The 27466-nt window shown below is 39.5% G+C and overlaps 1 long non-coding RNA gene across 11 annotated transcripts in view; it reads right to left on the reverse strand.

Moving 5' to 3' along the window:
- Nucleotides 1-424: 424 nt before the first annotated feature.
- Nucleotides 425-27466, reverse strand: part of LOC107306495 (uncharacterized) — a 55054-nt gene continuing 28012 nt past the window's right edge. For 10 of the 11 annotated variants that reach the window (XR_014939280.1, XR_014939279.1, XR_014939281.1 and 7 more), the window contains 2 exons: nt 22731-22821; nt 17963-22619 (listed from right to left, as the gene is read on the reverse strand). This is a non-coding gene — a long non-coding RNA (uncharacterized LOC107306495). Of the gene's footprint in view, nt 2933-17962; nt 22620-22730; nt 22822-27466 lie in introns of those variants that run through there. The other variant, XR_014939275.1, reaches the window with a different exon arrangement.

Here is a 27466-nt window from a genome sequence, read left to right on the forward strand (position 1 = left end):
ACTTAGTACCACCAGCTGTTAGCTGATTCACAACTTTCAGTCCAGAACAACAAGAAATTACCTTTGCTTAGACAACCAAAGTACTGTATAAACTGACTACCAAGTGTCTGCCAAGACTATGCAAACATCTTGGTTTGTGAAAACACAATTAAATGAAAATTAAATACCATGCCCTGTGTCTTGCTCTTAAAACCTTGAAACATGAGAATCAGAGAGCTACAGTGCAGGAGTTTGTGTACTGAAAGTATCTGAGTGTTCCTTGAGAAGTCTCTTCCAGAAACCAATCCTAGTGACAACTGTTGTATGCCCATAGAGACATGGTAGTAATATTGTTAAAGGAAATTTTACAATAGGTTTGATGATTCACTTGTAAAAATCCAAATGGTCAGCCATTTGCTGAAAGAGTTTGGAGAACTCTTAAATATTTGATGCTATTAATCATTTTTTTTTATTTCTTACATGGAACAGCTTACAACTGTATAATCCAATCACTTTGCTTTTAATAAGACTAGTTAGACTCTGAGCAGAGTGATATAGAAATCAACTGATCCACTGACCTAGACAATGAATCACAGCGGATGAACATTCTCTAAGACAGTATAGAACAGCATCATGCCTCATACAAACATCAAGATTTTGTGCACAAGTTCTCTCATCTGCCAGACTCTTCTTTCTCTTAGAGCTTGCTATTACTCTTCAAAACAAATGGTACGATACATTGATGTAGCAGACTAGTATCAGTGGTGACTGCTCAATTGTTTGTGGGAATCGACCTCTTTATCATCTTTATCTGTGTCCTGGAGGAGTTGGCAGAGTGCTCTTACATCAAGTTACACATTAGGCTGAATAGAGTTGACCATTCAGGGTACTGAGAAAGGGAACGGAGACATGCCCTTTGCAGATGGACATGGTGTGAGGATAAAATATGGCTGTTGAGGTTACAAGGAGAGATTTTCCCCCCATGAGGATTCCAGGCAGCAGTAGACCAAGGAGGCTGTACAGTCTCCAGAATCAGATGTTTTTGCAATGGGTCTGGAAAGTCCTTGATCTTCCCTGTCTTCAATCCAAGCTTGCACTGCTTTGTGGATGTCAGAAAAGAGACTGAGGTACATTTCAGCATGAATTGCTCTGTATCTGGGGATATCTGTGCGCCTCCGGTGGCGCAGTGGTTAAGAATGCCGCTTTGCAACACTGGAGGCCTGGGTTTGAATCCCCCCTGTGGCGCAAGTGGTAGAAGTGCCGCTCTGCTACACAGGAAGCTCAAATCCCGAGGGTTGGACTTGATGATCTCTAAGGTCACTTCCAACCTGCATGAGACTGTGATACTGTGATATGCTCAGTATTTTAAAAGTTACACACACCTCTGATTAATCTTCTACAGTCTGTTTGCTTTAAAGCTCCACTTCATATGACTTTATGAAATATCATTTGGTATTATACTATTGTAGAGTACACTGAAGGCTTTGCAGATTAACTACCTTGACAGTTGTTTGGCCTATTATTGTCTTTGGACTTGGTTATGGGTTTGGTACCAAACCGCTGAATCCCAGAAGGATGGAGTCCTACTCCCACAATCAAAACCCACATTCGATAATTTTCATGTCTTTGAAGACTGAATTTAAAAATAATAATAAAAATAAATAAATAAATGAAAGAAATATATTCCTGGTAGCAAAGTTTGGTACTAAAATATTGCAAAATCAGCATTCATGTTAAACAGGGTCCCCACTATCAGTCTCTAATGTGTACATTCAAAATACCCTGAAATCCTGACTCTGTTTAAAATAGATAAATAAATAAATAAATAAATAAATAAATAGAATAGATTAGAAGAATAGAATAGAATAGAATAGAATAGAATAGAATAGAATAGAATAGAATAGAATAGAATAGACATTTTAGAGAAGTGAGATGCCTTGTGAGCAATTCAACTTTTGTTAAACCCTTGAGCTTCACAAAGATATTTTCCACCTCTGATCTGCAGGACCCAGCTGCTCTGCTGGAAAGACAGTGACTTGTGTGGTCCTGTCCTACCAATCCCACAGTATCTGGACATTACTCAGAGAGGCAGCTGCCTGTGATTACAGATCTTCCTAATGTCACGGGTCAAGTCACCAGGAAAGTGGGAAGGCTGCGGATGAGAAACTGAAAGTAATCTGTCACTGTCAACTCCATAGGATCAAAGAAAAAACAAATTGTATCTGTTCTGGCAAATGGTGAAGGAAGAAGGAAAAGCACAGACTGTTAGGTTAACATAGACAGACAGGACTGACCTCTACTATCTAGATTAGTTTATGTTGCTGCAGTGTTTTGTATGCTGAAATCACTTCTGTCAGTGAACCTCTGAGCACTCTGAAGATGATGTAATTAAGAGCTGTAACACCTCTGGGAGACGTGATTGCAGCAGGGTGACCCTGAGAGAGTTTGGAGTTGACTCAAGTAGATGCCCAAGAAGTAACTGGTGTCTGTGTTTTGGTCATCACCAGGTAAGATGGCAATGGCAGGAACACAAACTCATCTCAAGACCAGAAGTCCCCAGATCTGAAGAGAAGGAAACCTAGTTCTGGAATATAACAGTCTCTGTCTCAAGTTTGAGGAGAGCTGCAGAGAAGGCAGTGAACCCCTGGTGTCAGTTTCCAAGCAACTCAGGCTTTTGAAGTTGTGTTTGTGATGCTCTTTAAACACTGGAGTGAAAACTGGAATAAATGTTTTCTTTTTGTCTTTTCTAACCTGTGTGAGTAATACATGTGCTCCATCTGCTTCAGCAATCTCATGCATGCGATCACCGCCAACTGCTATTGCCGGCGTTAATCACGAGTAGTGAATTCAGCTTTCACAATACAATCAGTTCTTGTTCTCAACTTCTAAGAGTTCATAATTCAGTCTTACTGTCATTTCTTTCCTCTTCCATGTTCTTTCACGAAAGGTAGACCTGAGGGGAAAGAAACCAGAGTCATTAACTGTTGGAAACTTTAATGTGCTACAAAACCAGAATTAGAAGTGATAATGAAATTTCCACTGCTGAAAGCAGACTTTGCTAACTGATGTATGTAGTGAGAAAGGTGGCCATGTAACCAACAAAAATAAGAACCGTGTTCATTTTTAATACCCCTCATTCATCTTTGCTTGAATTGGCAATACACCAAATCAGAGTTTAAGTTAAGATGCTCCCTTTAATTTTCAGTAATTAAAATAAATATATGTTTAACAATTTCTGTTGGACTCTGTTAAATACACTTTTTTTCATCAAACACCATTTAATGAAATTATTATTATTATTATTATTATTAATAATAATAATAATAATAATAATTGTTATTGTTTCTATTTATTATCCTTTTATTATTATTTATATTTTTTAATATTTATATTATCTTATCCTGTCTACCAAATGGAATAAAATATATAATGCACTTAGGAAAAACTAAAATAAAATAGTCTTATAAATCCAGATTTGATTCTGCCAAGGCAACTTGGTGATAAATAACTGTACTTCCTAGCACAGAAAGAGTCATTACAGACTGAGCACCCTTCCAGGAGCCAAGAAACGATGGGCAGGAACAACTCAAACTGGGAAGGTTGATAAGATTAGCATCCTGACTATCTGTTCCATTCCACTGCACAGACAGCTCTGAACTTCCCAGCCAGCCTCAGCAGCACAAAATTCTTGCAGCTGTAAGTTTATGCAGCTCATGAGTGGCTTTTAAGCCCCCATGCTGAAAGCTATTTCCAAGTCCTATGTCATGGATCTAACATTGTTTCAGTCAATGGGAGGTCAATGGCTGAATTCAGGAGACAGTGGTGAGATCAGAAGCGCTACTTCCATGGAGTTCTCAGATTTAAAACTAAGAAATTCTTCCAGACTTATTAAAACAGAAATTTCTTGGGTTTGGTTCAGAATTCCTTTTTTTAATGAAAAATCTTTTGACTGAAAATACACATTTCATTTTGCTGAAGAAAACAAGATATATTGTTGTCATTTCTGGTTGTGATCATTGCTTGTTTGTTTTCTTTCAAATTCATATATAACTTGTACTACCAGGCATAACCTGTTAGCAAGATAAGAAAGTGATTTTAATTTCAACATGATTTCCAAAATGCCCAATTTTGCAATTTGTTATGAAAATACTAAAGTAAATAGGAGAAATTGTATCAACGAATTCATAACAGCATAAAGTAAAAAGGATAGGAGGGGAAAAAAAAAAAAAAAAAAAAAAGTAGAAGAAGAAAAAGAAAAAGAAAAAGGGAAAGAAAAAAGAAGAATTTCAGAGGAGTGAATCTTTCCAAAGTAAGAAAGAAGAAGTGACTGACAGGGAAATAAAGGAAATTAGGGAAGAAATTAAAGGAAAGAGAGGCAAAGCAAAAGAGGTGGCAGTGTCCTGTACAGTGTCCCAGTACAGTGTCCCATTCTGAGGAACAGACACTGAGAAAATAAGTTAAAAAAAAAAAAAAAAAAAAAAAAAAGAAAGAAAGAAAGAAAAATCAGAAAAAGAGGGCATTTAATAGTCAAGTAGTTGAAGAATCTAGAACAGGAACTGGCAACTGAGAAAAAAAAGCTAGCAGATAAAGATAAATAATGCTATGAAATCAAAATGAGGCACACACACACAATACTAAGAGAAGAGAGGAAGCCAAACCACAGAGTTTTGCCAAGGGATCAAACCCTGGAAGATTCATCTAGCCAAGATTTGTGAGGGCTTGTTTTATTTTTGCCTTCTTATTGCTGCCAGAAGATATAAACTATATCTATTTACTTAGGGGGAAAAAAAATGTTTTGCAATACAGCCAATTTCTCTTGGGGAAAAAAAGAATGTTGTAACAAAAAATTCTGAACAGTTTTTCATAGTGTATCCAAGGATCCTGCAAGTGTTTGGTAAAGCCATTGGTTCTATACGGTCTTTCTATGAGGATGGTGCTCACAGGTAGAGGGGAGCCACTGTGGCCAGAAGAGGATGTGCTTGTGAAGACCGAATATCCTATGTCTGATTGAGCCAATCTGAAATAAGTGAAATTATTCTCAATAATTTGTTTCAACCAGGAACTGGGACCTGGCCCCAAGGAGGACTATGAAAATGATAATGTAGCACTTGCTTTTTAATAACAGTCTTAACTCTGTAAATGTGGGTTTTTTAACAGACTCTCATAGAAGGTAAAGAAAGGAAAATGGATATCCTGCTTTGAGGAAAGAAAACATTTGTTTGATGGTTGATTGTTGCTTGTCAAGATCTAAGCAAGCATCTGTTTGCAGATCTGCTAGCTTTAACAAAACACAGAAGAAAAAAAAAGGAGAGGAGAGGAGAGGAGAGGAGAGGAGAGGAGAGGAGAGGAGAGGAGAGGAGAGGAGAGGAGAGGAGAGGAGAGGAGAGGAGAGGAGAGGAGAGGAGAGGAGAGGAGAGGAGAGGAGAGGAGAGGAGAGGAGAGGAGAGGAGAGGAGAGGAGAGGAGAGGAGAGGAGAGGAGAGGAGAGGAGAGGAGAGGAGAGGAGAGGAGAGGAGAGGAGAGGAGAGGAGAGGAGAGGAGAGGAGAGGAGAGGAGAGGAGAGGAGAGGAGAGGAGAGGAGAGGAGAGGAGAGGAGAGGAGAGGAGAGGAGAGGGAGAGGAGAGGGAGAGGAGAGGGAGAGGGAGAGGGAGAAGGAGAGGGAGAGGGAGAGGGAGAGGGAGAGGGAGAGGGAGAGGGAGAGGGAAGGCAAGAAAAGAAAAGAAAAGAAAAGAAAAGAAAAGAAAAGAAAAGAAAAGAAAAGAAAAGAAAAGAAAAGAAAAGAAAAGAAAAGAAAAGAAAAGAAAAGAAAAGAAAAGAAAAGAAAAGAAAAGAAAAGAAAAGAAAAGAAAAGAAAAGAAAAGAAAAGAAAAGAAGAGAAAAGAAAAGAAAAGAAAAGAAAAGAAAAGAAAAGAAAAGAAAAGAAAAGAAAAGAAAAGAAAAGAAAAGAAAAGAAAAGAAAAGAAAAGAAAAGAAAAGAAAAGAAAAGAAAAGAAAAGAAAAGAAAAGAAAAGAAAAGAAAAGAAAAGAAAAGAAAAGAAAAGAAAAGAAAAGAAAAGAAAAGAAAAGAAAAGAAAAGAAAAGAAAAGAAAAGAAAAGGAAATTTTGGCCAAATGGCACATGGAGTGCAGACCAGCCTTGTTGCAAAGTTTCTTCAGACAGCACTCTTTTTCATCCCTACCTTCCCTTTCCATCCTCAAAGTGAAAGAGGAAGCAGGAAGTCCTGCCCCCAGCAGATTTCATGCAACCTCAGCGAAACATGTCTGAGTGGTCCTTGGAGCTTTAATGTAGTTTTCAAAGCCACCTCTTTCTCTTCCCTTTCTGCATTCCATTTTTTTTCTTTTTAGGTGTTGACTGAACCCTGCCTACCCACTTCTTGAAGCTGTCGCAAGACTTTTGGTTGTATCTTTTACTATCCAAATTTACGATGCCATTTATTCTTCATTTTCCTGAAAATAAGTAAACCCTTTATTGGTGTAAGTCAACCCTTCGTTTGAAGTGGATGTCAACTTTCCAAAAGCAAGAGATACTGTGCATTTTCCTGTCAATTGTAGGATACTCTCATGACTGCTTGACATGGATTCAAATTTTAGTTTCACATTATACCTTACAGCATTCCCACTGTGCACAGAGGTACTTCCACGCACAGAATAGGACTCTGATAGACCTATTTTTCCCAGCTATCTTTTGAAATACATCATTACCATGCTACTGACTGATCTTGAATAAGCAAATACCAAAGAACCTGGAAAAACAGGTAGTTGTTGCATCAACTTCAGCCAAAAACTTCAGAAGAAGTAAAGTACAATCCAGTTTTTCTCTAATGTATCTTGTTTGCACATTGTCTCCAAGAAAATGCTGCATTTTTATGAAATCCTTTATATACCTTAAAGGGATGGGATGTTGAAGGAGATTGACCCTGACAGAACTCCAACAGCTGTGAGGAGGAGGACATTCCTGGATACAAGCTGGCACTTAACCTCTGCATACTATTCCTTGTATAGTGGAATTGCTGGTCTCAGGGTAAGAACAAAGTCATCTAGAGAAGGAGTTTGACCAGAAGCATTGAAAACAGACATATCTCAAACTGTGTATGTAGTTGTGGTATACGTGTGTTGGCCGCTGCTTTTTGAAAATGCACATAGAGAACAAAGCAATTTCATAGACCTGAAAATACAAATTCCTTTTTTCATGAAGCCTCAAAGACATACATTTCCACCTCCAAATCTTTGGTATGTAAGGTTATATCATCCCCACTCTAAAACTTCATGTCCAGCCAAATGTGATCATTGTAAAGGGTACTTGAATGAAGGGCAAATTCAAGATTTGGCCACATCTTATAACTAGCAATAGGTTGTACATGTTGGAGGCACATTAGGAGGGTTTGGGAAGGGAATACTCAGATGCAGCAGAGAAAAGCATAGAACAGCCTGTAACTTTCTCAGACCGCTCCCAAGAGATGCTTAAATTCCTGTAAAGTGAAGTTCTGCCAACTTATGTTGGCATATCAGGAGTCAAGGACTGGGAACTGCCTGCTCCAGAGCTGCCTGGAATGGGCCTATGAAGTATGCAGTTGTTTTGTGCACGTGGGCAGATATCTGAGAGCTGCAAGCCAAGTTTTTTTCCATGACCTAAGCAATGGTTAAAGATTACCTTTCCTGATGTGTTCAAGTGTCTCTCCGAGGCTTCATTGTCTCTGTGTCTCTGCATACAGCCTTTTTATCCCTGTTAATTTTAGGGGGGAAATATACAAGATCATCCATGGAGTGTGAGAACAGATTAATGTATTTATAGGCCAGAGGAGGACTATTTCATTGATAGTCTCAATTTCAGTGCTGCAGTGGCTCTCCACTTTTAACACCGTTAATAAATTTACTATGTTAACTAAAGACTAGCATATTAGGTAGTACTAAACTACACAACAGCAGCCAGTTCTTCCCTCACAACAGTAATCCTTAGACTCTGGAAGGGAGCAGCACAGTATTACGTTACACAGCACGTGTTCATGTGGAATTCCTACAGGAAAGCAGAGTCGTGTCACCTGCCTGGAGAACTGCCGGGAGCCAGCAGGCACGTGCCACTCGTAACTCACCCAAGTGAGCTGACCAAAGGCACCAGTCACTACAGGAATTTTCAGTAATACATGTTTGCAGCCCCTGCAACATGTACCCTCCTTTTACATAAAATGCCAGTGATACATTGGAAGACACTTGCAGATAGATAAATGAAGCCCCTAATCTTTCAGCCCTGTTGGGCGTAAAGCTAAATTGCTTTAGGGATCTTGATCTTCCAGTACAGCTTTTCAGAACCAGAGCAATATCACCTGTGGTAGCTTAAGCAATTTATATGTGTATGGCCTGGGATGAAAACAAGATTTTATGTCAAGACAAGCTGCACTGGTCTCAGTGATAGAGTCTCAGTGGTAGGTCTCAGTCTCAGTGATAGAGCTTAATCAACAGAGTATCCCTGAGAAATGGGCAGAAACAAGGAAGTTCTCTGAAAGGAGAAGAGAGGTGTCAGCACTGCAGGAGCACACTAGTAAGCTGACCCTCTTTGTTTTCTTCTAAGTTAAGCCATAGTCCAGTTTAAGATAGAATTAAATTAAAGATACTTGCTTTACAGAAACCAGCTTTCATATAGCACCAGATATTCTTTCTCAAAGGACAAAAGGCAGAAGAGCAATTCATGCAGTACGAAATAAACGCTTAGCCAAGATAGGGCATTAGACCTCGAGTGGGAGATTATAAAACTCTTCCCCAAGACACCTGATGCCAGGCATTTGGGGAAAACAGAAGAAGGGCTGCAGTCTGTGTTTGTTCTACTGTCAGGCTGATGATACCTGCTAACAACCACATCTGGTGTTACTCTCTGGGGCTCACTGTACTGATATCAGTCACCTTGCAACAATAGAAACATAATGCAGGAGACAAACTTGTCTCCTTTTCTTTTGAAATGTGTTAAAAGGAAAATCATAAATGTCTTTTTCTTCCAAAAATCAGATGAGTATCCATGACACAGACTCTGCTCAGGATAGCGTACCTTCATTCACGCTGAAGGCTCAAAGCATACCCTAGGATATAAGAACATGGCATAATGCTCAGTCCAAAATTCCCCCAGATTGTGTTGGCACCTCATGAAAGAGGAGCACCATTACACCTCGTGACAAATCTATGAGGAAACATGCCTATCTTGTTCACAGCAATCCTCAGAAATGCCCAAAGACTCATTTCTCCCAGCATGATGAAATGTAGATGAAACACCAATGAAAATTGACTGTGCATCAGCACTAAAGTATTCACACCTCATTGAAGAGCTAAATGGGGACAGTAAGCTAATCATCATGACATGGTGTAGCTCTGTTTGTGGGGGAACCCAATGAAAAAGAGTAACGCAATGCCTGAAGTCTCATTTGCAGTCCCTGTCTTCCTGACATAAAAGTTTACAAAGATGTCTTTTTGTATATAATGTTTATTAGTGCAACAAGCCAACAGTTCTGTTTAGAAGGCAACTGGCACACCTTACACTTCAGCCCTTAGCACCGGCCTTGCTCTGTCACAGACCTGTGCAGCACCGTCACATTGGCTGACATCTCCTGTTTCTCTGCGCAGCATCAATTGACCCTACACAGCTCCATGAATCAGAGTATCCCTCTGAGCAGCTCACCATTCTGTTTTTACCAAGAACCCACTGATCACCAGGAAGGAGCAAATGGCACTTTTTCTGCTGCTGAGGGCTGTGGATCAAATTCACAGATTGCTTTGGAGTAGAATCCTTGCCTGGGCTCCATCTCAAGAGTGTAGCAAACTCACAATGGCACAAGGATCACCAAGCAGTTTTGTGGCATTCTCTGAAAGTTTTGTATTCTGTAGGCTTGGATTGTGAAGAGAGTCAACGCTGGCTTTTCTTTTCAAGATGTTTTAAATTCATGTGATGAGTTGTCAAAATGGCAAATCTCCATATTCTTTGGCACTAATTTTATTCATGTTTCTAACCAAGAAAATGGCTGGAAATACTCTTTTTTTTTTTTTCTTTTCTTTTTCCATCTTGTATGCCACTCCCTCAGACTCAAATGACTCAGACATTTTCTCTGTCTGCTTAACAATGATGATTTTGTGGTGAAAGCGCTGACACTGTTCTGCCCCTGGTAAGTTTTGCGCTACCCAGAAATTACTAATTCCCCATGTATGTTGCTGGAAAACTACACAGGGTTCTCAGCTGCATGTCCTGAAGATGTACCTCAAAATAACATCACTTAAACATCCCTGTGAGCTCACATTAGATATAACAACACCTTTATTTGTGTTGAGGGCTGAGAATGGAATTAAGAGCAAAGAACAGTGACTATGGGCAATTCCACATCTCAGTATTCTTTCAATTTCCTTACTTGGATATATTTGTTTGGCACTATTTACCGCACTTCGTCTAAGGAAAATTCTGAATCTTCATCCATCCCTGATTTTAATAACACGAGTGTTTTGAGACCTCCAGGTGAGAGAGACTACAAAGGAATATCCTGGAAAATAACAGTTAATAATTGGGAAGCATACCTGTTGTGTTATACAGAGACTAATTTGGTCTTGAACTGCTCCAGCCAACACAACGTGATGTTGAAGAAAAATTCTGTGTGGCATATATAACTTCTCTTTGGGGTCTTTTCCCAGGTTCTAAATTTGGTATACAACCATTTTACAACATCTATGCCATCATTTTAAAGGTTTTCTCATCTCAGAATATCTCCTCAACCCTCAAAGGGGGCTTTGTGCTCTACTTTTTTCAAACTCCTCTCACTTCTTCTTCATTCTTAGCCCCTGATGTCTGATGGTCCATCTTGTTTCTTCAGTCTTTCTTGAGTGTACACCCCACATGTGCTCACTTTTTGTTCAAATTCCATCATAAAATTCACCATTTCCTCTAGTTCTTAAGGGAATTATCATCTTAACATTTGCTAAAAGGGCAAACTAGACAAAAGTGCAATCCAACCTTATTTTATAATGCTCTTCTACTCATTTGGTTTTATCAGCTCTTTGCTTGACTACTGTTGCCCATGAAAGCAAGGACTGTTGACGTCACAGCCCCCATATAGCAGCTGCTCTGAACAGCACATAGTGCCCTTGGCCATCAGCAGCTGCATCATGGTGGAGTATTTTGCATGAGTGTGTACCTTATGCCTCACTTCCTTTGGGTTCTGTTGATGTCAATATTTTTTTTTATAGCTATTCAGTTTCCACATCATGTTACAACACTAAGGTTTGGCAAAGACCATTGCTTTTGCAGGAAGTCAGGAGACCTGAAATACATATTGCACTCTTAAGCTTAGATAACACAGTGCTTGCAGTGGTGCAGACGGAACATGGGAATGTGGGGAGTGAGATGCAACCCATCTGTGCCCATGTCCTGCAGACCAGTGGTGCCTACAGCCCAGCATCTGCATACTCCTCCTCATCCTCACCTCACCTTCCAGCTGCTAAATAAAATTACTATGAGGAGGCTGCATTTCATTCTGCCTTCAGAGAAAACAATGTTAAATAGCAAAGCAAGGAAAATTTAGGAGAAAGCAGCAATCATCTATTTTTTGTTTATGCAGATCTGCTCTCAGAAATGCTGACACAGCCTGCCCATTTCTCCTCTCTGGTTGTGGGACGTGCCTTGGTTAAGGACTCTTTCAGTGCTGCATTTCCTAAAAACAGCCTTTTAGAAACATGTTGCAGGAGCACAGAAGCAGTTCTGAGCATCCCATGCAGTGCCAGAGCCAGTCTTTGCTTGCAATCTGGACTAAATGCATAAAGCAGGATGAAGACAACGTGCAAAAGTCACAAAAAGCAGCAAGTCAACCTCTTGTTTTCCATAGACCTCTTTTTTTCTATTTTTTTTTACTTTTTTTTTTTTTTTTTTTTTTCCCAGTACAAGAGCCCACAAGTGTGGCAGCACCTAGTACCATAGAGATTATTTATCCTGAGCTGTTTCCTTAAGAAAAGGTGAGAATTCAGGTTATTTTGCCTAGTGCAGCTGCTGTTGTGGTGCAGAACCAGAGTTGCAGTGATGACAGGGTAGTGCAGAGAGCAACACCTCTGCTGGCACCCCTCCAGCAATACCAGTCTCCAGCCCAGCTGGGGCACCCCATGCACTGTTTAATTGCTGATAACATGCAATAAGGACAGCCTAAGCCTTCACTGAGTGAATGTGGTGAGTTAAAGCCAAGGACTCAGTTGGAACAAGTTGGTCCATGTGTTTGCAGAGGCCACAAAGCCATGCAACACAGACCACCATATAATGACAAACATTCACTGATCCTTGTGACCTCAGCAGTCAAAATCAGGAGTCAGCCCTAAGGGTTTTTATGGCTAATTTGTTCTGGAAGAGCTCTGGCAGCAGAAGAGTAAGGCAAATTGGAGTTTTCAAAGAAAATATGTATTAAGTAGGTATCTCAAATCATGGATAACCCATAGTGGGGGTGGCAATACCTTCCTTACATTCTGTGGCAGCACATTTGGTCAGTAATTGTGTCTTGGTAGCTAACATAACTGTGTAAATTAAGCACCAGTGTAATCCAGAGTGCATGATTCTGCGGTTTTCCAAAAAATATCCCTTGAAAGAATGAAGAGGTGCTAAAGTCTCCAAAGAAAAAGAAAAAGAAAAAGAAAAAGAAAAAGAAAAAGAAAAAGAAAAAGAAAAAGAAAAAGGTGAAAAAGACCATGCAGGGAATAAAGATCTGCCTGTTTATTCATCACATACTTTTGAGGGCTTTTTGCTCTTTAAATTTGTTCTAATATTATCAGAATTGATTTTTAGTCTCTCTGATCCCAGAGGAAATGTCTTCAGTGAAGCTCTCGGTGGATAACTGTAATGAAGAATCAGCTTGCAGAGCTGTTACTATGGTGCTCTTAAGTGTAGAGCTTCTAAAAAAAATTAACTGATAAGAAAATTCTTATGCACTATATTTAGAAGTATTTCACTTCCTAGCTTTTGACATAAAATAATTTAACAATCGAAAGTCTACATGGAAACTGTTTATTTTTTATTGCCACATGTATCATTTAAAACATGTTTTTGTTGGCTTTTAAATAAATCCGGAGTTCAGTAGAAAGCTGCTTACAAAATTCCCCCAAAATAAAATGGGAAGCAAGAAATACACCATTCTGTTTTCGCATCTTTTCTCTCTCTCTCTCTATTTTATTTTATTTTATTATTTTATTTTTTTTTTCATTGTGAGAACTGAGTCCCTTAGACTCTGACTCTACAAGAAAATATTTCTTGTTTGAATTGGCATTTCAACAGGGGTACTACTTTCTGACTCTCCTGGAAAAAGCCCAGGTCTATTTTTAGATGCCAGCGTCCTAAACTGTGTACTGTATCACACAGGGCAATGCAAGCAAAAATGGCAAATTCAGCTTCCTATTATTTTTGAAAGAGTGCCAACACCAGCCCATTTCTGTAGGACAGCCCAGCTTAAAGATCTGTATAATCACTGCCAAAATTGTTATGAGGAATAGGGCAAAGCTGCATCCTACAGGCACCATTTACACTACCTGAAGACAAGCAGGTTTAAAATGACATGAAATAACACTGGTGCACGCAGATGCATTTCCAGAAATTTCAGTACTGTTATTACAAATCACTTCACACTAATGCATTCACTCAAGTCCTTCCCACTAAAAAAATAAAAAGCCTCCTCACACCACTCATAATGAATTACCCGCTGGTGCACAATTAATTTCCTGAAAATCTGCGTGGCTGTGTCCTCCCCACCCTCCCTAGGTGCCACTCAGTGCCCCAGGGCTGGGGGCTTGCTGCCCTGGAGGCCGTCTGGTGGCACTTCTAAATAAGGAAAATGCTCAGCAACAAGGCTTCCCTGGCGTTGGCCACCTACACTTGTCTGTGACCACTTGAAACTTTGCTGGCAGCTTTGACAATTAGGCTTTGCTTTACAGATGCTTCCAAATCGCTGGCATGGAGAAACAGTCTCTGGGCAACACAAAGAAAGGTATAGAAATAAAACAGTGTTTGGTAATCAGACAAAAATAAGCTCGAAAACAAATGCTGCCACTTAAATAGCACTTTTTTGCTGCTCTGCAGAAATTTCACCATCATTGGTGTCAGCGTGAGAGGAGGGCCAATCATAACTGATGGTGAGATAAATAGCAAAAAGATTGCGCCCTTCTGAAGACGCTTTGTATTCTCATAGTCCTGTGGAAGCACAAATTAACTAAACTTTGTAACAGCCAAATTACATGAACACAAGCTTACCTTTACTTATAGGCAAGCAAAGAAGAAAAAAAAAAATAATTACTTAATTTGCAGGAGCATCTTGTAATAACTCCTGAAAAGCATCCAGCCATGTGTTTAATGCAATACTACTTATCCTCTTGGCAGAGATCTAGAAAACAAGTAATGAAACATCTTGCATAGAATCCAGCTATCGATTTATTATGTTATCATCGCCATAAAGATCGTTGGCTTATTATGAATTCTTTTTCAATACTGTCCATTCACTAACTTGTCTGTAAGGGTGCTAGACTGCCATTCATCACTGTACAATTGTGTTATTACCTGCAGTACCATCAAAAGGGAAAGCTTTTGAAAAAGTAGAGTTTTGTAAGTTTAAGCATGGTATCATGCATTGGTGGGTATGCTGATGCCTACTGCCAGTTTCCTTGCTGAACTCCAAGTATAGCTCTGTTATAGTTGTGTCATTTCACCTTCCTGCATCCCTGCTTTCATACTTGGCAAAAGAGTAAAATTGTAATGTTATGGATGTTACTGAAATTTGCATGAAGCCCGAAAGTCAGATCCTTAACACAGGCTTTTCCTGCATTACTTTTTTGCATTGTCTACACATAGCAAGGAGCATTGCTGTGTAGACATCAAAGGCTCTCCGGAACTTCTGTGGGAACAGAGGAGGATGACATAAGAAGTTACAGCTTTACAAGAAAGATGAATAAAATATTTTCTTAGGTAAAATTTTGCCTTTTTCAAACATACTGTTTTTCTTGTGAACACAGACTATTCTCTGTGTCATGTACATATTACCACTCATTCTCCTGCTAATTATGGAGAACCAGCACACTGAGAACAAATTCTCAGCTCACCAGTTTTTAAGAGTTCTTTCTAATTGATTCATCAAATAATATCTTCTCCGTCAGAAGAAGCCTGTCTTCTTTGAAACTTCCTTCTGGAAAGCACAAGATAGATTTTTTTTATCCCTGATTTTGAGAACAGATTTTCTGAGTGTGTTTTTGCACCACCTCTGTTCTCCACAGCTGAGGAAGAGCCATCTTTTCTTTCTTTGTGCTCTCTCTCATTTCTTTCAGAGGTGGACATTAGGTCTGTGATCTTCCTGATGAACCATGGGACATCCAACCAGATTTCTCTCTGCTGAGGGAGTGCAGTCACCCAAAAGGGTGGTGAGAGAGCTGCCCAGAGAAGCTGTGATGCCCCATCCCTGGAGATGTTCAAGGCCAGTTGAATAGGGCCCTGCGCAGCCTGAGCTGATGGGAGAGCCCTGTTCACAGCAGGAGACTGGAACTGAATGGGCTTTGAGGTCCCTTCCAACCAAAGCTGTTCTGTAATTCTTTGATTCTAATGTGGCTTGTTGGCTTTACATCCTGCTTACTCCATGTGATTGAGATGGCTTTTGATCAAGTGCTATCACACAAACACAGAGGTTCACATTCTACTGCAAGAGGTGGCCCTCCATCCACAGCATGCCCAGCTCCCACAGCACCAGTCAAGGCAGAGGAGAGGCTCTCTAGTGTGTAAGGTCATTGTCTGCTTCCTCCCTTTGAAATACGTCATTTTTAGAACCTCAGTTTTAAGCATGCTCTATAAATCCAACAGCAAATTTTACTGAAGTCTCAATTCTAAATAAATAGTTTAAAATAAAAGTTGCATAAATACCCATCCGTGCCAACAATACAGTTTGAAAAGGAGTGCTGTAAACACAAAGTAAATTAGATGGGGATCCACTTTTGTGGGGAAAATGGCTACTTAAACTAGTTATTATAGAGAAGATGTTGTTGTGTGGTGCGACAGCACGTACCCATGTGGGTAACCGAGAACTGGTTGAAGAAACAAACCCCACCCATACCTAGGAGCTGTGCCATGACCAGACCACAATTCCTGTGAGGCATAAATTTAATTTGCTGAAAATGAAGCACAGGCACTGTCGCAGCTCATTAGCCAGCAACAGACATATTGCAAGAGAAGAAAGTGGAATTTGGTGGATGGTCCAACTTCTACATGTGCTGTGAATAAAACAGACTATTGTTTTTTGATAAAGGAGTATTGTTTTGAATGTGCCGGGTAACTAAGTAAAGCCAGCAGAATTTTTTGGCCAAATATAGTCTCTTGCTCACTGCTAAAAATCCTAGCTTTTAAATTAGGAGCTGAAGTCATTGAAAAAAAAAAGTTTACATTCCTGCAGCCGGCTGCAGCAAAGCCAAACAAATGTTTGGCTTAATATTCATCTCTTTCATGAGACTTTCTTAAACATCTAAGTCAGAAAATACCATTTCTATTATTTAGTAATTTTATGCTCAAAGCACTGGGTTTGTTCTTCTTTTTTTTTTTTTTTTACAACTCTACCCGCCTGTTTCTTTTTTTCTAACTCGTTTAGAAAAGACCCAGTAGGGTCACTGCTGTGGCATTAGGCTATGCAAAGCATTTCATATCTTAAAGAAATCATGGTTTCAGTTTCTGGCACTAACTCCAGTTGTAGGTCACAGTTACTAGCAGTGTGCTGTTTCTTCCCTCCCTCCTTTTTCTCTATCACATCCCGTACCTGAACAAAACTATTAAAAAGTGAGGGGTAAAAAAAAAAAAAAAAAAAAAAAAGCAAGAAAGAAACAGAGGAAGGAAGGTGTTGTTTTTCACAGCAGCAACCTGCAGTTGTGATTCGGGTCTGCTACATTTATCTAAAGCAATGCTACATGTGCAACATGCTGGAAAATTATTAGAACAAACACAGTAATGGCTGGGAGTGCACCTCATCTAACACATCCTGTGAGATATTTGGTGCTCCATGCTGCTGCAGGTAGGGTCATCAGCAGATTCATGAAGGCACAACTGGGACCAAGCAGACACTCAGGTCCCAGAAGAATGATCACCGCAAAGAGAAAGAAAATAAGTAAAACTAGCCCACCATCCTCCTTCCCAGGCCTCTAGAAGTTGTATGAAGATGGTATTCAGGCCAGCATCCCAGTGCTGTGGACACTGTGGGTAAGGAGAGTGTTTTTGTTCAGGATCTGTGTTTTCCCTTTTTCTTAAACAGAGGTGGAAGGTTTGAATTTCAGGCAATGGGCATTTCAGAACACAGCACAACAAATATTAGCATATTTGCTAAGAGACGTCTTAGCAGGACACACACTTGAATTAAGGAAGCCTACTGCCTGAAGAGAGAAATGCTGGGATAGAGCTCTAAGGATGAGCTTTGCCTTTACATGAGTTAACAAAATGTGCACATTTAAATCACTTTCCTTTACTCCTACTTTATTTCCATTTTTCTGGATGAAAGAAGTTGCATACAAAAATAAAAAGTATGATTGAAAATCTTACTTTAAAACTACACATTTTAAGACTATGCCTTGCAAAGCAACTTTTACATCAGATCTTGTTTCATGACCTCCTGTGCTTGATTACCTCATTTGAGGTCTCAAAACTCTCAGTTTTTGTCCCTCAACATACTGACATTAATGTGGCTTTAATGAAACTATTTTAAGATATAAAGACAAGCATGTGCATTAAATGTTCCAAAATTACAATTTTAAATGGACATAAAATCTGGCAAACAGAGTAGTTTGATATCATCTGGATGTAGGAAACGCAACTTCTCTTTTTCTGCCTTCTGTATTCATCTGTAGAATATAAGACACATTTTAATGCTTCCCTTCTCTCTGATGCTTGAATATTAGAAGTTTCTAACCACAAATTTGGCTCCTCAGATCCACAACAAGGTGAAAAAAAAAATCCTCTCAATTATGACAACATTCAACTAAGAAAACAAAATTCTCAATTTATTGAATTATGTTAACTGATTTAATGCCATAACAATCCTTCTCTAATCAGCACTACAATTTTATCACAAGTCACAGGATATTTGGTGGTTTCCATAAAATCTTCACTCTTTCCCTCAGACAATTAAATCCAGTATTTTTAAGACTCAGACCATTAAAGTATTGCAAAAAAAGCATGAATCCTAAGTGGAAAAAAACAGATACAAATGATAAAAATGGTGACTGGACAGAATGAAACACGGATGTCTGGCTTTGACTTACATGTCATAGGGTATCTCTATACATGTCTTTTTCTTTCTTTCTTTTTTATTCAGAAGCTGTTCTCACTGTTAGGGATCTGGATCATGATTTCTGAGAATCCAGGAATGGTGGTGCTGCTGATTTCATAGCATTCCACTGGGTTCCATGAATTTATTCCTTTCTGCTACTCCTTTTCTGCTCACCCCAGCCTCATCCCTGCTATGCCAGGAATGTCAGACCAAAGCCTGAATGAAAGGCACCAGCATCTTAGCAGCTAAAGCCCTCTCAGATTACAAGTAACATGGGGGTAACACCAAATGCTGTCTGTGCCACCCACGGCCACTGTCATCCATGTCAAACTTTCACTGACAACAGCTGATCTCCAACAGGCAGTGGAAAATTTTAACAATTTGGAGGGGAAAAAAAAAAAATGCAAATCCACAGTTATAAAGAACAAACGAATTGATAGTGACATGGATCACTCACGTTGAGTTAACAGACTACCCTGGTTCTTCAGCATGGTTGGAGAATAACCACTGCTACCCTGGCATAACTGTTGCTGTGCACTTTAAGAAAAATAGGACTTCAGAAGGAAATGTGATGGAAATTTCCAAAATACAGATGTCCTGTTTGGATAAAGACAGGTTTTTTATACTTAATTGCTAGGCCTGGGGAGCTTGCCCACCCCAACCACTGACTCTGTCTGAGCACAGTTGGACAGATGGACGGATGGAGGCTGGAGGGATCCCTCGTGAACAGGGGTGCTCCCTTCTCCAGCCTTGCTCTCCACCTTCTTCTTGCAAGAGGGCAAAAGGGTGCTTGGGATGCTGACAGGGAAGGATATTTCCATCAGCTTTGTGGTTAACACACCATGGTCCTGGTTTTTCAAGCCCTGGGTGGGGGGTGATTCTATTGTCTTTTGATGCTACTGGTGGGAAAAGATAATCACCAAAATCAACTTATATTCTATCCATTATCGATAAGCTGTATTACATATTTAGATGCTCCTTAAGAGTTACCTGAAAAAAAAAATATTTTCTGTGCCATAAATGGGGCTTGTCTGAAAGGTATTGCAGAGAGAAAGGACTGTCATCCCTCAGCAGTTAGGCACAGCTGCAGGAAGACTAGTGAATGCTGTGGCATATTTTGAATGCACAGAAGGTTTCCAAACTGCATTAAAATTAATTTATATTTTCAAACAGGCTTGAGCTTTTTCATGAAGACACCAGGGCAGGTAGCACATTTCAACATATGCAATTCCAGGTTATCTAAAAATAGACCACTGTGCTCTGTTTTTAGCAACAGAGATATAAATCTGAGGAAACCTCACTAACTTCAGAGTAGCTGCCTCAGATTTACATGTGAATTAAAGATGTCAGATTAGCCTCCGATTTACACTGCACGCTACTAAATATGAATCCCTGACTCTGAAAACAAGAGCTGCACTAATGCATATACAACTGGAAATGTCCACATTAATTCCACATAACAGTCAGCAAGTGAGAGTTAATATTCCCAGGTAGAAATAGGCTGTTAGTATTCTTTACCACCAGTCTGTTTTAATACCATCATGTGGATTGGGACAGCTGAAACAGCAATCATTCAGAATGTTTTTAAGCCATGATTTTTGGTTACCTCACTTATCAACATGTCAGAATATTTTCTTCAGCAAATTAAAACCTGGCTTTTTCCTTGTGTACTTTTTGAGTATTCCAAAGATTCATTCACAATGCCAAGTTGCAGCAAAATCCAGCCCAATGTAAATCACCCTCTGATATTGCTTTTCCTGTCTCTTTCTGGATAGAGTTATAAATGTAATGAAAAATAAATGATTTTGTATGGCATCGGTGGAGAAATTGGTATAATGGATGGAGTTTTAAAGTCAGATCATCTTGCTAATAGCTAAATAATGTATTTCCTAAGTTGGATTTTGTTTTGGCTACACAAGTTTGAGTGTTTGAACTTTCATTTTTGTTGTTTGGTTTTGTTTTTTTTTTGGGGGGGGTGGGGGAGGGGGTTGGTTTTGTTTGTTTTTGTTTTTTTTTTAAATTTTAATAAGGAGAGCATTTTAAAGTGCTGAAACTGGGGATAAGGTAACATTATCCTCTTGGCACATTTAATAATATGTACTAATGCAGTCTGTACTTCCAACCCCTCTTCCTTGCCTAGCATTAATGCTGCAAATTGATGTATTTTTTCTGAACAGCAAACCCAAGCAGTAAGGTGGTCATGGGAAACTGGAACAAATGACCACTTGCTCTGGAAAGCAACACACTGTGAGTTTGAAGTCCTTCTTGTTTACATAGTGGCTTGACTCTCAGCAACAGGTCATAGCCGCAGAAACAAGAGCTGCCTGAAATATCATGTAGGGCCTGTAAACCCAGGAATGTGCTGTGTGCTGCCAGCAGTGCCCTATATGATCTCAAGCAGACAGTCTTCCTGAGACCTGGGAGGATTTCAGACATTTCTGACCAGACCCGCTGGGCTAAGGTGACTTTGACAGAAGTCAGATGGTTAACAGCAAAGCTTGTCTTCAGGCTTCTCAGCTGCTCAGTATTGTAATGTCTTCAAGACAAAGATGTTGTTTGGTACAGAGAACCACCCTAAGAGTGTTCACAATGTAAATAACAATTTAAAATGCATTCAATTTCTCTTGTTGGAATTTGGAATGCAAAGAAAAAATATTGAAAAAAAAAGAACTAAGTTGGACCATATAAGTTGGGCCATAATACATGACACTGGTCTATGTTTTCTCCAAAATATAAAGGCAAAAGTTCATCAGATTTTATTTAATGAGTTATAGCATGCACAAGTGGGGTTTTTTTTGTTTTGTTTTGGTTGGGTTTTTTTGTTTTGTTTTTTTCAGTAGCTGACACAGTGGGAATGAGTATATTGAGGGCGGCGTTACATTATGTCTTTGAATTAAAATTCTCCTTTTTTTAGACTTCCCGTGTGCCTTTCCTTCCTGTTCAGAAAGCAAAAGCATAAAAGGTAACACACTATTGTCCTGAAGAACAATCCCCTGTGAGAACTGCACTGCCAACACTGCTTCACACGGGGCTGAGTAACCTTTAGGTGGCAAACATGAGAACCCCCAGAGCTGCTCCCCAAAAACCCTACCAGAAACCTTCCCAATGTCTGCAGTAACTGTTCTTGGCTGATTTGCAAAGCATTCTTGCTAGTTTTATGGTTGCTCCTAGGCGTCTCAGTAGATCCATTTTGCTTAAGATAGATCTACCTTCTCAACTCACACATAACTCTGACTTGTTATGGTTAGCTATCAATTGGCATTTCCAAAAGCACCCATCTCCACCCACTCACCAAGTAGTCCAGGATAGCAGGGTACCTATTACACAAGCCAAACCAGTCAATCTGTTCAAGGGTGTGAAATTCTGAGCTGGCACTGAGTAGTAGCAAAGAATTATTCAGAGGCACCACAGTGTACACATTTTAAAATACATTTAACTTCTCAGTTCTTAAACTGCCTGTAAACTTTTTGAGTTGCAGAGGCTACACCAGGATGTAATTAAGTAACAAGGCTGCTGACTATAATTGTAATGATTCTTTTAAAGGTTCTCATTTATAGGTGTAAATGCTGTGGCCTTAAAACAACTGGCAATACTGTGCATGGCTTGATTTCAAATTTCTGTACTTACATGAGCAGAGATCAGGAGAAACAAGGAATCCTGCCACTCTTTTTGTGCCAGATGAAGACTGTCCAACCTCATTTCCATAATAAAATCAAAAAGACACACTCAATAATTTTTCATACTTGGGATTACAAGAACGAACTAAACGCCACAGGCCAGCCCTGAACATGCCCATTCTCTTTAGTAACAGCACTGCAGGAAGTAGCAATATTGATTTGCAGGAACTACTTTAGCCTATACTCATATTTGAAGAACTGGTCCATTGGGTTTTAGTTCTTTGCTTTCCAAACTGTGTCCGATCCTTACAGAAAAAAAATGGCTTTAACAAACTGCTCTGAAATGGTTGACCCTACCTACCGCAAAGAGTTGATTAGTCTGAATGAAAATCAATAGCATTCTCATGCAAATAATACAGGTTTTATTGTTGGTTCACATTTACTTTTTCCTGTCAAGATCAACCTTAGTTCAAGATAGAGATACTTTTTGGATTTAACAGGTTAAATTGTACTCTCATCAACAAAATGCATTAGGCTATAGCGTAATAAAACACCTTACTTTTAGTCCAGTAAAGCTTCCATTAAAACCAAAGGATATTTGGGTTGTACAGCCATAAAATGTGCTCTTCAGACAGGATTCTTTCAAACCACAGTTTAGTGAAATGCGTGGATATACGTCCATAGGCTTTACTGAGCTTTATAGAAGGCATGAAGACAGTATGTGGAATACATCTTCTTACTGGAGATTCACTGGGGAAGGAAAAAAAGGCAGATTTATTATATATGAAAATGTTAAGAGAGACCACTTCTGTTAAAAAAATAAGTAAATGGAAAGGCTCAATATGACAAATAATTGTTTACCTTATCCAAACCAGTAGTGTTGTCCAGTTCTTCCTAGTTGCTGACCCTTCAGTCTCCTGAAGATCTGGAATTTTAAGTGAGGGCACAAGGCCTTGAATTGCCAAAACAAAAAAAAAAAAACAAATTTGTAGCATGCCAATTTTAACAACAGCAAAATCATAAAAGAGTTAGACAATTCAAATAAAAATAATGGTTGTTCAATTTAGTAGAATTTCACTTCTCTGCAAGGCAGGCATTTGAAGGTAGATAACTTAGGCTGCTCTACCAAAGCTGTGGGCACTGTGACCCACTGTTCCTTGTGATGCTCTGCATTTGGATAATGAAGATGAAAGTAATAGCAGCATTCAGGACAAAGTGCACCATCAGTTCACACTCAAATCCCCAGCTGCCAAATAAATACAGAAGTATGAAAGGGCAGTCAGGGCTTGATGCCTCAGAAAATGTTTGTTCCAATTTGCCATAGGTGGAGAAAGACATGGAGAAAAACATACATAATGCCCCTTCCTGAGGTCACAAGAAAATGATTTAAGGTTAGTGTTCCACCATAATCCTTCCGGTACTTATTATCCACTCACCTATTAACTCATAAAAACACTGTGCTGTTGTTTTTACTTCAGGCATCTGTAGAGCACTTTGCTGTTAGAGATAAATTTACATAGATCGGGAAAGAATCAAATCTCTGTGTGTGCAAGAAAAAACATGTGCTGTGTGACTACTGAGCTCAGCCAGCTCTGCTGCACCAGAGGGGACTGGTGACAAATCAAGAGATTCACCACCAGTCGACACTCAGCTCTGCATTTTCCTTAATCTTCATCAGCTGGAAGTTAAATGACTTCTCTCTGATCCTAAATCAGCAGAATTCTGATTTGAATATATTTCCCTGAAACTATGCACTGGAGCCAAGACAGTATCATTATTTCCACAAAATCACTGCTATTATGATAGCCACCATTTCTGGGGCTAAAGCCTTTTTGTTGTTGTTTTTTTTTTTTTCCTTAACAAATCTGATAGATCAAGGCATGAGATGGTCTGAAAAATATAACCTGAGATGATGGGATAGTGGTGGCACAAAAGTAGCCCTGTTGCACTGCCACAGTTTGTGAACCAGCCACACCTACATTGGGAAGACTGTGGAAGAGAAGATTGGGAATAGAACCCTAACTCTCCTACTGTTCCACAGCCATCAAATCTGGGGCATTAAACTTTTTTTTTTTTTTTTTTCCCAAACATTATAAAAGAATGTAGAATCATAGAATTGTTTGAATTGGAAGGGACCCCTAAATGTTACCTAATCAAACATCCCTTCAGTGAACAGGTCTACCTATGATTATATCAGGTTTCTCAGAGCCATGTCCAGCCAGAGTTTGAATGTATCCAAGGACAGGATTTATTAGCTCTCATGAGGTTCTCTGGGGCCCACTACTGAAACCTGTCTAGGCCTCTCTGAATTGTACCTCATTCCACGGGTCACAGCTCAGTGTTATCTGCCAGCTTGCTGAGTGTGTCCACTGTCCATGTCATTGATCAAAGTACAAAAGATCATCGGTCCCAGTACTGATGTCTGGGGGACACAACGTAACTTTGATCTCCATCTTGCCACTGACCATCAGTCTTTGGGTACAATCCTGCCATCAGTTCCTCATCCATCAAACAGTTTGCACTTCAATCCGTATCTTTCCAAATTGGAGAGAAGGATGTGAGGGATCCTGTCAAAAGCCTCACTGAAATCCAGATAGATGACATCAGTGTCTCTTCCCTTGTTCAATCATGCAGTTACACCATCATAAAAAAAGACGAGGTTGGTCAGGAAGGATCTGTTCTTGGTGAAGCCAATATGGTTATCAGCTCCCTCTCTTCTGTGTGTCTTAGCATAGCTTCCAGAAGGATCTGCTCCATGATCTTCCCCAGAAAAAAGGTGAGGCTGACAACTAGATAGTTCCCTGTGTCACGCTTTCTACACTTTTAAAAAATGGGTGTGACATTGCCTTTTTTCTAGTCACAAAATCACAGAATCACAGAATCATAGAGGCTGGAAGGGACCTCCAGAGATCATCGAGTACAACCACCCTGCCAAAACAGATTCCCTACACCAGGTCTCACACGTAGGCATCCAGGCAGGTCTTGAATATCTCCAGAGAAGGAGACTCCACAGTCCCCCTTGGCAGCCTATTCCAGTGCTCCGTCACCCTCACCGTAAAGAAGTTCTTGCGTATATTCATGAGGAACTTCCTATCCTCCAGTTTCTGGCTGTTTCCCCTTGTCCTGTTTTCACACACTGCTGAAAAGTGAAATATTTATAGACCTGGATCAGGTCCCCTCTCAGTCTTCTTTTCCCAAGGCTAAACAGACAGTTAAATTAGCCTTTCTTCTCAGGGGAGATCCTCCAGGTCCTTCACCTTCTTTGTGGCCCTCCACTGGAATCTTTCCTAGAGGTCCCTGTCTTTTCTCTGGACACAGTACTCCAGATGAGGTCTTACCAGGGCAGAGTAGAGGGGGAGGATCATCTCCCTTGACCTGCTGGCCGCATTCTTTTTAATGCACCCAAAAGTTACCAGGGACTTGCCCTGACTATCATGATTTTTCAAATATCATTGAGAGTGGCTTGGCAACTACATCAGCCAATTATTTCTGAACTCTGGGATGCATCTCATCTGGATCCACAGACTTATGGATTTTCAGATTCCTCAGATACTCACAAACCTGAACTTTGCTTTACATTCCAAGTGCCACACGTCCTGCTATTGGGCAGACAGACACAAACATCTCCGTACAAAGCACAGAGCTACTTCAGCCCTCATAAACACAAGGAAATGGACAGTGTTCTATGCTTGACTGTTTTGCCCCTCTAGTCCTCCTGTCATCACTCCTATGATGCGAGAAGCACTCTGTGCTCTGCACCCCATGAATATAGAGCATCTACCTCCTGGAAGACATTTATAAGAAGGAAGCTAATTTAAGTTCTAGCATGCTCTCTGATTGAGAAAATTATCTTCTTCTGAGTACAGTTCAAATATTTGGGTAAGCTGCTACTAGCAAAGACTACTCATTGTATTAGCTTGTGGAACCAGCCTGGAACTTCTTTTTCAATCCAGAGAGTACCATGTGAAAAGAAGATACTTGAGGGAGAAAGATTCCAAAGTTCTTCCTGTGAAAATCTCCTGCCTATTTCAAGTATAATGAGGTTTCTGAGATGCCACAGAGCCAATTAATTAAGCAACTGTATAAATAAACATAGATACAACAATTGCACAAGTACACAAAGGCTCACAAACACATACACAAAACCTAGGTTTTCTCTGGAGAATTCGTACTATTTAATAATTGGTTTCTAACAGACACATCTTTGCTTGCTCACACAGCTCATTACACGGAGGGCAGATATTCTGTTCAAGGACCAAAACACTGCTTTTCACAGTGAATAATTTTTCTGTACAGACCACAACTGTGTTATTTCAAGGTTTCAAAGAATCAAATAAGAGAAAGAAAATTTTGCAACTTTATTTAAAAGTTGACACTTTTAAGTTTCAAAAAAATTTGGGGAAATGAGCTTCATATGCAGCTTCCCCTTTAAAACACAATGTTACCTCATTACTCTCTCTATGAGCACAAACTAAAACTCACCCATTGTTTTGCAAAGACTGTTTTCTCATACCCTGACAAACAATACCAGGCAAGCAGATCTGCTGCTCCACATATACTTCAGGACTTTTCCTAAAAAACTGCTGCAGTTTCTTTCACATTGGAACACCCATTTAGCAGCTGTTAAGTCTAACAATTTCCACTTTTCTAAAATAAGCAAGTAAATAAATAAATAAAAATAAAAAGCAATCAATATTAAGATAATATTGTTCAAATACGTATGTACTGGTGAAACTGGCCCATAACAAATACTTACCCTGGCTTTGTTTTTCTTCAATGAGTACCACTGAGAATAAACAACATGTACAGGAAAAAGATTTATAAACTTGTATTGATTAAATTGGGTACAATATTTGAAAGCCCACGCGTGATGAAAAATCAGAGGTTTGTGGTTTGAAAGGCAGTCATACTGTAGAAAATCAGGTTGTGTTTACTTCAACATTAGATATATCTCTGCATGTATTTGCATTCATGGTGGGTAGAAGGGGCAGAATAGTCAATTAATTTGAATCATTTACAGAATATGCATTGCATAGTCTATCTTTGTGAAGAAAATATTAAAATGTAGTTCAAAATACATTGTACAGATTTGTACTTATGATTAAGCCTTAAATTAAGTGCAGCATGAAATGATAACTGAATTACAGGGCTAATTATAGAAGTTCTAAAGCCATAGGAGAGTGGGAGCCCAGACAGCGTATCAATAGCAAACCCATAGCATGACAGGAACACTATCCAGTTAATGGGTGAATTGACAGCAAGAAGAAGTCATCCTGGTCAGTGCTTGGATCCTTCTTGTCTGGCTCCTGCTTGTAGTATGTTGCACAATTTAAGACATGACTCAACTAAATCAAACACTGATGGATTAATTTCAGAATCTGAGATCTTGAAAGATAGGCAAGACTCCTTCACTTGCCAAATACAATCACAGCTGTTTTGAATATCCCTTACAACCTACTTTGATGTGACTAGAATTAAGATATCACTTCGTTATAGATCTTAAGACATTTTCTACAAAGCATTTTGTCACACTGATCCTACTGCCAGAAAAGATTTGGTGTTAGTGAGCATGCTCAATTTGACACACACAGACTTTC

Source organism: Coturnix japonica, chromosome Z, assembly GCF_054131305.1.
Source record: "Coturnix japonica strain WE chromosome Z, WE-NBRP24, whole genome shotgun sequence".
Classification (NCBI taxonomy): Eukaryota; Metazoa; Chordata; class Aves; order Galliformes; family Phasianidae; genus Coturnix; species Coturnix japonica.